Here is a 12,101-nt window from a genome sequence, read left to right on the forward strand (position 1 = left end):
AGCTGTGGGCCCAGTAATGACTTCTCTGTGAGGTATTCATCTCTTGTCCTCTGAATTTATGATGTCAAGGAAAAGTCCAAGGACATCCTAGTTTTCCTTTAAATCTTGTGTGATTACCATTTTTCCTGGCCAAGATACCTATAAAGTTCAAAAAATACCACTGACATTCTAAATGTTTGGGTCTCTAGGCTTGACTCCCTTTTTTCTTCTTCCATGGTATATTGTGAGCATTATTTTACTTATAAGTTTAAGTCTTCAACACCAAAACATCTTTCTATTGTACTATCGATATTTTAAAATTTCATTTGTTTTTTCATCTGTTTCTAGTATGTAGGCAGTTTCTTGGTATTCTGTCCTCTATATTCTAGAGCTGTCATTTCTTTCCACATTTTTAAATGTTTTTGTCTGATTCCCTTGCACTTGGAGAGTTTTCAAAAGTACTCATTTCCAATACAGCCTTTCCCCTAGTCATCCCTCTTTTCATTTTGCTCAGTAGAAATGAAAATAAACATTTCTTGGGATAGGAGATTGAGGATTGCCTAATTCTTGTACCAGGTAGGACAAAGCTATCTTATTTAAGTGGTTTCCAACATTATCTATCTACCATGCATTACATAATACATAGGATTCTTGTTGTTGTTTAGTTGCTAGGTTGTGTCTGACTCTTTTGTGACACCACAGAGCCTCCTGGCTCTGCTGTCCATGGGATTTCCAAAGCAAGAATACTGGAGTGGGTTGCCTTTTCCTTCTCCAGGGGATCTTCCCAACCCAGGTATCAAACCCACATCTCCTGCATTAGTAGGAGGATTCTTTACCTCCAAGGAAGCCCAATATATTGGATACATAACATATATATATATATATATATATATACACACACACACACACACACACACACACACACACATATAGTTGACTCCAATACTTTGGCCACCTGATACGAAGAGCCAACTCATTAGAAAAAACCCTGATGCTGAGAAAGATAGAAGGCAGGAGGAGAAGGGGACAACAGAGGATGAGATGGTTGGATAGCACCACTGATTCAATGGACATGAGTTTGAGCAACAGGAGATAGTGAAGGACAGGGAAGCCTGGCATGCTGCAGCCCATGAGGTCACAAAGAGTCGGACATGACTGAGTGACCGAACAACAGTATCGTGATTATAAAAACTATAGATAGCTGGGGGTTTTTCCTACAAACCTAGAGTAGTGCTAACCTACTTTAATGTAGCAGGAAATGCCAAGTGGGAAAGGAGAATGAATTAGAGATAAAAAGATGGCCAGGCCAAGCTTTTGTGGGATCCATTCATTTTAATTATAAGTCTGATGAAATCAAATGAAAAAAATGAAAGAATATTAAAATCTTCAGTGACTCACCACTAGAGGGTTCCATGAATGTTCTGAACTTTGCCATAGCAATTCCTTTTTTTATCAAAAAAATAAAGAGAAAAGTAGGAACATAAAAAAGGTCAGGAACCTTAGATTCCTATTCAGAGGAGATATGCTGGTTCTAATGTTGTTTTTTATCATTCATTGTAATCTTAATCTTTGTAAACTCTTCTCTTATTCATCTTTTCTATATTTTGAATGTCTACCAAAGAATTCCTAATCCATCTAAATCTGGTTTTTTATCATCTTATCTTGTACATCGTTTTATAAAAATCTGCATTTTATTAAGTTTGATGTCAATAATTTTTCATAAATATTCTATTCCCCTAAGAAAAATACTTTTTGGCAATGTCTTAGTCTTCTGTTTCTTTGACCATGAGTTCTTTCTTTGTTTTTTATGAGCACAATTTCTGCAAATTGGGGAGACCAACAAGAAAATACAATCAATTACAACTTACCAAACCAGAAACCCATCAGTAGCAACTTCTGCAATAACTGGTGCTGGGGTAGAAAAACCTGAACTTTATTGACAAATCTCTAGAGGCTCAGTGTGAACAACTCTGAGAGTTAAAAACTCTAGGGGGCTACTCACTTTAGTGACATTTAACTCCCTATGTTCTACCAAGGTTCTCAGTGAGTATTGGGCAAATATTCCCTCATGCTTCTGAAAGGAGAAGGGGAAAAAGAACCATTTTAAAATAACACTAAAACATTCTGTTCTCCTAATCAAGCCTTGCCCTCAGGAGAAACTATTTAATCAGAGACTTGTCTGCTAGCATTTTATCCGAGCCTCACTGAGAGGATGGAAATACCCAACTCTAGCCAATTCTATCCATCCTGTTCCACTTAACTATGTGTAAGGGAATGCAGGGGAACAAGAGGCATATGAAAGGTTCAAAATCCAGAGTTGGGCTCACTGGAACACTGAGATCTAATCATAGGACTATAGAACACTTCTCTTCCCATATCTCACCACAGTATTACTAATGGCTTCTTTATAGCAGTTCCTTTTGCCCAGTACATCATGCCTAGATATCAAAGAAAAAAATTGCAAAATATACTCAAAGGCAAAAAAAAAAAAAAAAAATCATTTGGAAAGACAGAGCCTATCAGATTCAGATATAGTAGAGATATTGGAATCATCTAACAGGAATTTAAAACAACTAGGATTACACTAGGGGCTTCTCAAGTGGCTCAGTGGTGGTAAAGAATCCACCTGCCAATGCAAGAGACATGAGTTTGCTCCCTGGTGGCAGGAAGATTCCCTGGTGAAGAAAATGGCAACCCACTACAGTATTCTTGCCTGGGAACTCCCATGGCAGAGGAGTCTGGTGGGCTACGGTTCATGCGGTGGCAAAGAGTCAGACATGACTTAGTGACTAAACAACAGCATGATTACACTGCTAAGGAGTCTCGTGGGTAAAACAGACAGCATGCAAGAACAGATGGACAAGAACCAGAGCAAAGGAAATTCTGAAAAGAACCAGAATGAAACGCTAGAAGTCAAAAACACTGTTAACAAAAATGAAGAATGACTTTAAGGGGCTCATTAGGACACTGGACACAACTAAGGAAAAATATGTCTTTGTTTGAGGATTTATCAACAGAAAACTCCCAAATTGCAAAGCAAAAAATAAAAAGATCAAAAAGAAAACAAATGCCAGAACAGAATATTCAGGAACCGTGACTCAACTACAGAGGGTTTAATATGCACATAATGGGAATACTGTGGGCTCCCCAGGTGGTGCTAGTGGTAAAGAACCTGCCTGCCAATGCAGGAGACCTAAGAGACATGGGCTCGGTCTCTGGGTTGGGAAGATGCCTTGGAGGCATGGCAATCCACACCAGTATTCTTGCCTGGAGAGTCCCATGGACAGAGGAGTCTGGCAGGTTACAGTCCCTACGGTCGCAGTCAGTCAGACACAACGGAAGCGATTCAGCTTCCAGGCACAATGGGAAAATCAGAAGACAGAGAAATACACAGAAGAAATATTTAAAACAATAATGACTGAGAAATTCCCCAAATTAATATGATCCAAAACTACACATCCAGGAAGCTCAGAGACTACAAAGCAAGATAAATAACTCCCCTTGCTCCCTCTCCAGTACACCTAGGCATGTGATTTTCAAACTAAGAAAGGAAATACATCCAACATCTCCCAAGAAACAATGCAAATAAGAAGACAGTGGAGTGAGAAATTTAGAGTTCAGAGAAAAAACAACCTGAATCTCTGTACCTTGTGAATTATCCTTCAAAAGTGATGTGAAAAGTAGAGACTTTCTCAGACAAATAGAGGAATTTTGTTGCCACTACACCTTCTTGCCAGAAAATGGTAAAAGAAGATCTTTAGAAAGAGGAACGATAGTATAGGTAAGAAATTTGCATTTACGTTTGAAAAAGGAAAGAGCATTGAAAGGGGAATATGTAAAAGTAAAATTAAAACATTTTTCTCATTCTTATTTGGTCTAATAGATAACAGTTTGTTCAAAATAACAGCAATAATTACTTGATTTCATAATTTTAACATTTATGTCCTTTTGTATGCTTATGCATGAGTGAAATGAATGACAACAATGATACAAGTAAATGGGGAGGGAAAATTAGAATTTTTTTGTTATACAGGATACGTAACAGAAACAAAACAGCAGAGTATTACTGTACAGTAGACTTGGATTAGTTGAAAATGTATATTGCAAAGTGTAGGGTGACCATGCTGCTTCTGCTGCTTCAGTCATGCCCGACTCTGTGCGACCCCAAAGACAGCAGCCCACCAGGCTCCCCCGTCCCTGGGATTCTCCAGGCAAGAACACTGGAGAGGGTTGCCATTTCCTTCTCCAATGCATGAAAATGGAAAGTGAAAGGAAGTCGCTCAGTCGTATCCGACTCTTAGAGACCCCATGGACTGCAGCCTACCAGGCTCCTCCATCCATGGGATTTTCCAGGCAAGAGTACTGGAGTGGGGTTGCCATTGCCTTCTCCAATAAAAAGAGTAAAAAAAACATGCAAATGATATGCTAAAAAAGAAGAGAAAATGTAATCATATAAAATACCCCATTAAAATCCCAAAAGATAGAGAAATAATAGAGGACAACATAGACAATAAAGGAATTATAAGGGCAATAAAAAGTAAGAAATATGATAGGTATTAATCTGATTATATCAGTTTTCACTTTAACTATTGGTTAAACTGCACCAGTTAAAGGACAGATGTCAGGGCAGATGAAAAAACATGACTCAAATCAAATCTACACTTTTTACAAAAGACCCATTTTAAATATAAAATCATAAAATTAAATAGATGGAGAAACTTTCATTCTTTAGCATTTGAATTCCAGTTTTTGCAACACAATTTACTAAAGAGACTATATTTTCCTTTATTGAATATTCTTGACTCTCTTTTCAAATATTAGTTGACTGCCACACATGGGTTTATTTATGAGGCTTTAAATCTGTTCAGTTGGTCTCTATGTCTGTTTTTATGGCACTACCATATTGTCTTGGTTGCTACAGTTATGTAATATAGTTTGAAATTTTAAAAGTTTGATGCTTCCAGCTTTGTTCTTTTTCAAGATTGCTTTGGTTTTTCAGGCTCTTTTGTGTTTGGATATGAATCTTAGGATTGCTTCTTTTTCTATTTCTATAAAAAATGCCTGTGGAATTTTGATGGAGATTGCATTGTATCTATAGGTAGCTTTGGGTAGTATATATATATATATATATATATATTCTACTTTTACCAGCTTTCTTTTTCTATTTTTTTTAAATTTTTATTTATTGAAAGATAATTGCTTTATAGAACTTTGTTGTTTTCTGTAAAACCTCAACATGATTTCAGTCATAGGTATACATATATCCCCTCCCTTTAGAAACTCCTTCCCATATCAATCGCCATCCCACCCCTCGAGGTAGATACAGAGCCCTGTTTGAGTTTCCTTAGCAATACAGCAAATTCCCATTGGCTATCTATTTTACATATGGTAATGGGTAAACAGTAGAAACAGTGCCAGAATTTATTTTGGGGGGCTCCAAAATCACCGCAGATGGTGACTGTAGCCATGAAATTACAAGACACTTACTCCTTGGAAGGAAAGTTATGTCCAACCTAGATAGTATATTCAGAAGCAGGGACATTACTTTGCCAACAGAGGTCCATCTAGTCAAGGCTATGGTTTTTCCTGTGGTCATGTATGGATGTAAGAGTTGGACTGTGAAGAAAGCTGAGTGCTGAAGAATTGATGCTTTTGAACTGTGGTGTTGGAGAAGACTCTTGAGAGTCCCTTGGACTGCAAGGAGATCCAACCAGTCCATTCTGAAGGAGATCAGCCCTGGGCATTCTTTGGAAGGAATGATGCTAAAGCTGAAACTCCAGTACCTTGGCCACCTCATATGAAGAGTTGACTCATTGGAAAAGACTCTGATGCTGGGAGGGATTGGGGTCAAGAGGAGAAGGGGACAACAGAGGATGAGATGGCTGGATGGCATCACTGACTCGATGAACGTGAGTCTGAGTGAACTCTGGGAGTTGGTGATGGTCAGGGAGGCCTGGCGTGCTGCGGTTCATGGGGTCGCAAAGAGTCGGACATGACTGAGCGACTGAACTGAACTGAACTGAATGCAAGTTTCCATATTACTCTTTCCATATATCTGACCCTCTCCTTCCCCTCACTCCAGGCCCATAAGTCTACTCTATGTCTGTTTCTCCATTGCTGCCCTGTAAATAAATTATTCAGTACAATTTTTCTATATTCTGTATATATATGCATTAGAATACAATATTCATCTTTCTCTTTCTGACTCATTTCACTCGTATAATAGGTTTTAGGTTCATCCACTTCATTAGAACTGATTTAAATGTGTTCCTTTTTTTTTTTTAATAGAGTTTCTTTTTTTTCTATTTTATTTATTTATTTATTTTTAACTTAACAATAATGTATTGGTTTTGCCATATATCAAAATGAATCTGCCACAGGTATACATGTGTTCCCCATCCTGAACCCTCCTCCCTCCTCCCTCCCCTACCCTCCCTCTGGGTCGTCCCAGTGCACCAGTCCCAAGCATCCAGTATCGTGCATCGAACCTGGACTGGCAACTCATTTCATATATGATATTATACATGTTTCAATGCTGTTCTCCCAAATCATCCCACCCTCTCCCTCTCCCACAGAGTCCAAAAGACTGTTCTATACATCACTGTCTCTTTTGCTGCCTCATATACAGTGTTATTGTTACCATCTTTCTAAACTCCATATATATGCGTTAGTATACTGTATTGGTGTTTTTCTTTCTGGCTTACTTCACTCTGTATAACAGGCTCAAGTTTCATCCACCTCATTAGAACTGGTTCAAATGTATTCTTTTTAATGGCTGAGCAATACTCCATTCTGTATATGTACCATAGCTTTCTTATCCATTGATCTCCTGATGGACATCTAGGTTGCTTCCATGTCCTGGCTATTATAAACAGTGCTGCGATGAACATACAGATGGCTAACAAACATGAAAAGATGCTCAACATCACTCATTATCAGAGAAATGCAAATCAAAACCACTATGAGGTACCATTTCACGCCAGTCAGAATGGCTGCCATCCAGAAGTCTACAAGCAATAAATGCTGGAGAGGGTATGGAGAAAAGGGAACCCTCTTACACTGTTGGTGGGAATGCAAACTAGTACAGCCACTATGGAAAACAGTGTGGAGATTTCTAGACCTATATATAGAAAACTATAAAACACTGGTGAAAGAAATCAAAGAGGACACTAATAGATGGAGAAATATACCATGTTCATGGATTGGAAGAATCAATATAGTGAAAATGAGTATACTACCCAAAGCAATTTATAGATTCAATGCAATCCCTATCAAGCTACCAACAGTATTCTTCACAGAGCTAGAACAAATAATTTCACAATTTGTATGGAAATACAAAAAACCTCGAATAGCCAAAGCGATCTTGAGAAAGAAAAATGGAACTGGAGGAATCAACCTACCTGACTTCAGGCTCTACTACAAAGCCACAGTTATCAAGACAGTATGGTACTGGCACAAAGACAGAAATATAGATCAATGGAACAAAATAGAAAGCCCAGAGATAAATCCACACACATATGGACACCTTATCTTTGACAAAGGAGGCAAGAATATACAATGGATTAAAGACAATCTCTTTAACAAGTGGTGCTGGGAAATCTGGTCAACCACTTGTAAAAGAATGAAACTAGAACACTTTCTAACACCATACACAAAAATAAACTCAAAATGGATTAAAGATCTCAACGTAAGACCAGAAACTATAAAACTCCTAGAGGAGAACATAGGCAAAACACTCTCTGACATACATCACAGCAGGATCCTCTATGATCCACCTCCCAGAATATTGGAAATAAAAGTAAAAATAAACAAATGGGACCTAATTAAACTTAAAAGCTTCTGCACATCAAAGGAAACTATTAGCAAGGTGAAAAGACAGCCTTCAGAATGGGAGAAAATAATAGCAAATGAAGCAACCGACAAACAACTAATCTCAAAAATATGCAAGCAACTCCTACAGCTCAACTCCAGAAAAATAAATGACCCAATCAAAAAATGGGCCAAAGATCTAAATAGACATTTCTCCAAAGAAGACATACAGATGGCTAACAAACACATGAAAAGATGCTCAACATCACTCATTATCAGAGAAATGCAAATCAAAACCACTATGAGGTACCATTTCACACCAGTCAGAATGGCTGTGATCCAAAAGTCTACAAATAATAAGTGCTGGAGAGGGTGTGGAGAAAAGGGAACCCTCTTACACTGTTGGTGGGATTGCAAACTAATACAGCCACTATGGAGAACAGTGTGGAGATTCCTTAAAAAACTGGAAATAGAACTGCCTTATGATCCAGCAATCCCACTGCTGGGTATACACACTGAGGAAACCAGAACTGAAAGAAACACATGTACCCCAATGTTCAAATGTGTTCCTTTTTATAGCTGAAGCATTTGATCCCATCACTTCATGGGAAATAGATGGGGAAACAGTGGAAACAGTGTCAGACTTTATTTTGGGGGGCTCCAAAATCACTTCAGATGGTGATTGCAGCCATGAAATTAAAAGATACTTACTCCTTGGAAGGAAAGTTATAACCAACCTAGATAGCATATTCAAAAGCAGAGATATTACTTTGCCAACAAAGATCCGTCTAGTCAAGGCTATGGTTTTTCCAGTGGTCATGTATGGATATGAGAGTTGTACTGTGAAGAAAGCTGAGAGCTGAAGAATTGATGCTTTTGAACTGCGGTGTTGGAGAAGACTCTTGAGAGTCCCTTGGACTGCACCGAGATCCAACCAGTCCAACCTAAAGGAGATAAGTCCTGGGTGTTCATTGGAAGGACTGATGCTGAGGCTGAAACTCCAATACTTTGGCCACCTCATGCGAAGAATTGACTCATTGGGAAAAAACCCTGATGCTGGGAGGGATTGGGGGCAGGAGGAGAAGGGGACGACAGAGGATGAGATGGCTGGATGGCATCACCAACTCTATGGACATGAGTTTGGGTGAACTCCGGGAGTTGGTGATGGACATGGTGGCCTGGCATGCTGCGATTCATGGGGTCACAAAGAGTCGGACACGACTGAGCGACTGAACTGAACTGAACTGAATATTACATTATATATATATTCCACCACTTCTTTATCCATTCATCTGTTGATGGACATCTAGGTTGTTTCCATGTTCTAGCTACTGTAAATAGTGCTACAAGGAGTAGTGGGATACATGTATCTTTTTCAACTTTGGTTTCCTCAGGGTATATGCCTAGGCATGGGATTGCTGGGTCATATGGTGGTTTTATTCCTAGTTTTCTAAGGAATCTCCATACTGTCTTCCATAGTGGCTTAATCAATTTACATTCCCAACAACAATGCAAGAGCACTCCCTTTTATCCACACCCCCTCTAGCAATTATTGTTTGTAAACTTTTTGATGATGACCGTTCTGACCAGTGCGAGGTGATATCTCACTGTAGTTTTGATTGGCATTTCTCTAATAATGAGTGACGTTGAGCATCTTTTTATGTGTTTGTTGGCCATCTGTATGTCTTCTTTGGAGAAATGTCTGTTTAGGTCTTTTTCCCACTATTTGATTGGGTTGTTTGCTTTCTGGCATTGAGTTGTATGAGCTGCTTGTATATTTTGGAAATTAATCCTTTGTCAGTTGTTTCCTTTGCTATTATTTTCTCCTTTTCTGAGGGTAGTCTTTTCACCTTACTTATAGTTTCCTTTGCTGTGCAAAGCTTTTAAGTTTAATCAGGTCCTACTTGTTTACTTTTGTTTTCATTTGCATTACTCTAGGGAGTGGGTCAGAGACAATCTTGCTTTGATTTACATCGAGTGTTCTGCCTATGTTTTCTTCTAAGAGTATTATAGTTTCTGGTCTTACATTTATGCCTTTCATCCATTTTGAGTTTATCTTCGTGTATGGTGTTAGGAAGTCTTCTGATTTCCTTCATTTACATGTTGCTGTCCAGTTTTCCCAGCACCAATTATTGAAGAGTCTGTCTTTGTCCCATTGTATATTCTTGCCTCCTTCTCAAAAATAAGGTACCCATAGGTGTATGGGTTTATTTCTGGGCTTTCTCTCTTGTTCCATTGGTCTATAGTTTTGGGGGGTTTTTTGCTAGCACCATACTGTCTTGATATTAAGATATTAAGAAGAGATGGCAAGAATACACAGAAGAACTGTACAAAAAAGATCTTCACGACCCAGATAATCATGATGGTGTGATCACTGACCTAGAGCCAGATCCTGGAATGTGAAGTAAAGTCGGCCTTAGAAAGCAACGCTATGAATAAAGCTAGTGGAGGTGATGGAATTCCAGTTAAACTATTTCAAATCCTGAAAGATGATGCTGTGAAAGTGCTGCACTCAATATGCCAGCACATTTGGAAAACTCAGCAGTGGCCACAGGACTGGAAAAAGTCAGTTTTTACTCCAATCCCAAAAAAAGGCAATGCCAAAGAATGCTCAAACTACCACACAATTGCACTCATCTCACACGCTAGTAAAGTAATGCTCAAAATTCTCCAAGCCAGGCTTCAGCAATATGTGAACCGTGAACTTCCTGATGTTCAAGCTGGTTTTAGAAAAGGCAGAGGACCCAGAGATCAAATTGCCAACATCCGTTGGATCATGGAAAAAGGAAGAGAGTTCCAGAAAAACATCTATTTCTGCTTTATTGACTATGCCAAAGCCTTTGACTGTGTGGATCATGACAAACTGTGGAAAATTCTGAAAGAGATGGGAATACCAGACCACCTGATCTGCCTCTTGAGAAATTTGTATGCAGGTCAGGAAGCAACAGTTAGAATTGGACATGGAACAACAGACTGGTTCCAAATAGGCAAAGGACTACGTCAAGGCTGTATATTGTCACCCTGTTTATTTAACTTATATGCAGAGTACATCATGAGAAACGCTGGGCTGGAAGAAACACAAGCTGGAATCAAGATTGCTGGGAGAAATATCAATAACCTCAGGTATGCAGATGACACCACCCTTATGGCAGAAAGTGAAGAGGAACTCAAAAGCCTCTTGGTGAAAGTGAAAGTGGAGAGTGAAAAAGTTGGCTTAAAGCTCAACATTCAGAAAACGAAGATCATGGCATCCGGTCCCATCACTTCATGGGAAATAGATGGGGAAACAGTGGAAACAGTGTCAGACTTTATTTTTCTGGGCTCCAAAAGCACTGCAGATGGTGACTGCAGCCATGAAATTAAAAGATACTTACTCCTTGGAAGGAAAGTTATAACCAACCTAGATAGCATATTCAAAAGCAGAGACATTACTTTGCCAACAAAGATCCGTCTAGTCAAGGCTCTACACGGCTCTACAAGGCTCCTGTGGTCGTGTATGGATGTGAGAGTTGGACTGTGAAGAAAGCTGAGTGCTGAAGAATTGATGCTTTTGAACTGTGGTGTTGGAGAAGACTCTTGAGAGTCCCTTGGACTGCAAGGAGATCCAACCAGTCCATTCTGAAGGAGATCAGCCCTGGGATTTCTTTGAAAGGAATGATGCTAAAGCTGAAACTCCAGTACTTTGGCCACCTCATACGAAGAGTTGAGTCATTGGAAAAGACTCTGATGCTGGGAGGGATTGGGGGCAGGAGGAGAAGGGGACGACAGAGGATGAGATGGCTGGATGGCATCACCGACTTGATGGACGTGAGTCTCCGTGAACTCCGGCAGTTGGTGATGGACAGGGAGGCCTGGTGTGCTGCGATTCATGGGGTCGAAAAGAGTCGGACACGATTGAGTGACTGATCTGATCTGATACTGTCTTGATGACTGTAGCTTTGTAGTATAATCTGAAGTCAGGAAGGTTGATTCCTCTAGTTCCATTCTCCTTTCTCAAGACCACTTTGGCTATTCAGATCATTTTGTGTTTCCATATGAATTGTGAACTTTTTTGTTCTAGTTCTGTGAAAAATGTCATTGGTAATTTGATAGGGATCACATTGAACCTGTAGATTGCATTTGGTAGTATAGTCATTTTCACAATATTGATTCTTCCTGTCCAGGAACATGGAATATCTCTCCATCTGTTTATGTCATTTTTTATTTCTTTCATCACTGTCTTATACTTTTCTGTGTACAGTTCTTTTGTCTCTGTAGGTAAGTTTATTCCTAGATATTTAATTCTTTTTGTTGCAGTGGTGAATGGGATTGAT

Source organism: Bos taurus, chromosome 5, assembly GCF_002263795.3.
Source record: "Bos taurus isolate L1 Dominette 01449 registration number 42190680 breed Hereford chromosome 5, ARS-UCD2.0, whole genome shotgun sequence".
Lineage (NCBI taxonomy): Eukaryota > Metazoa > Chordata > Mammalia > Artiodactyla > Bovidae > Bos > Bos taurus.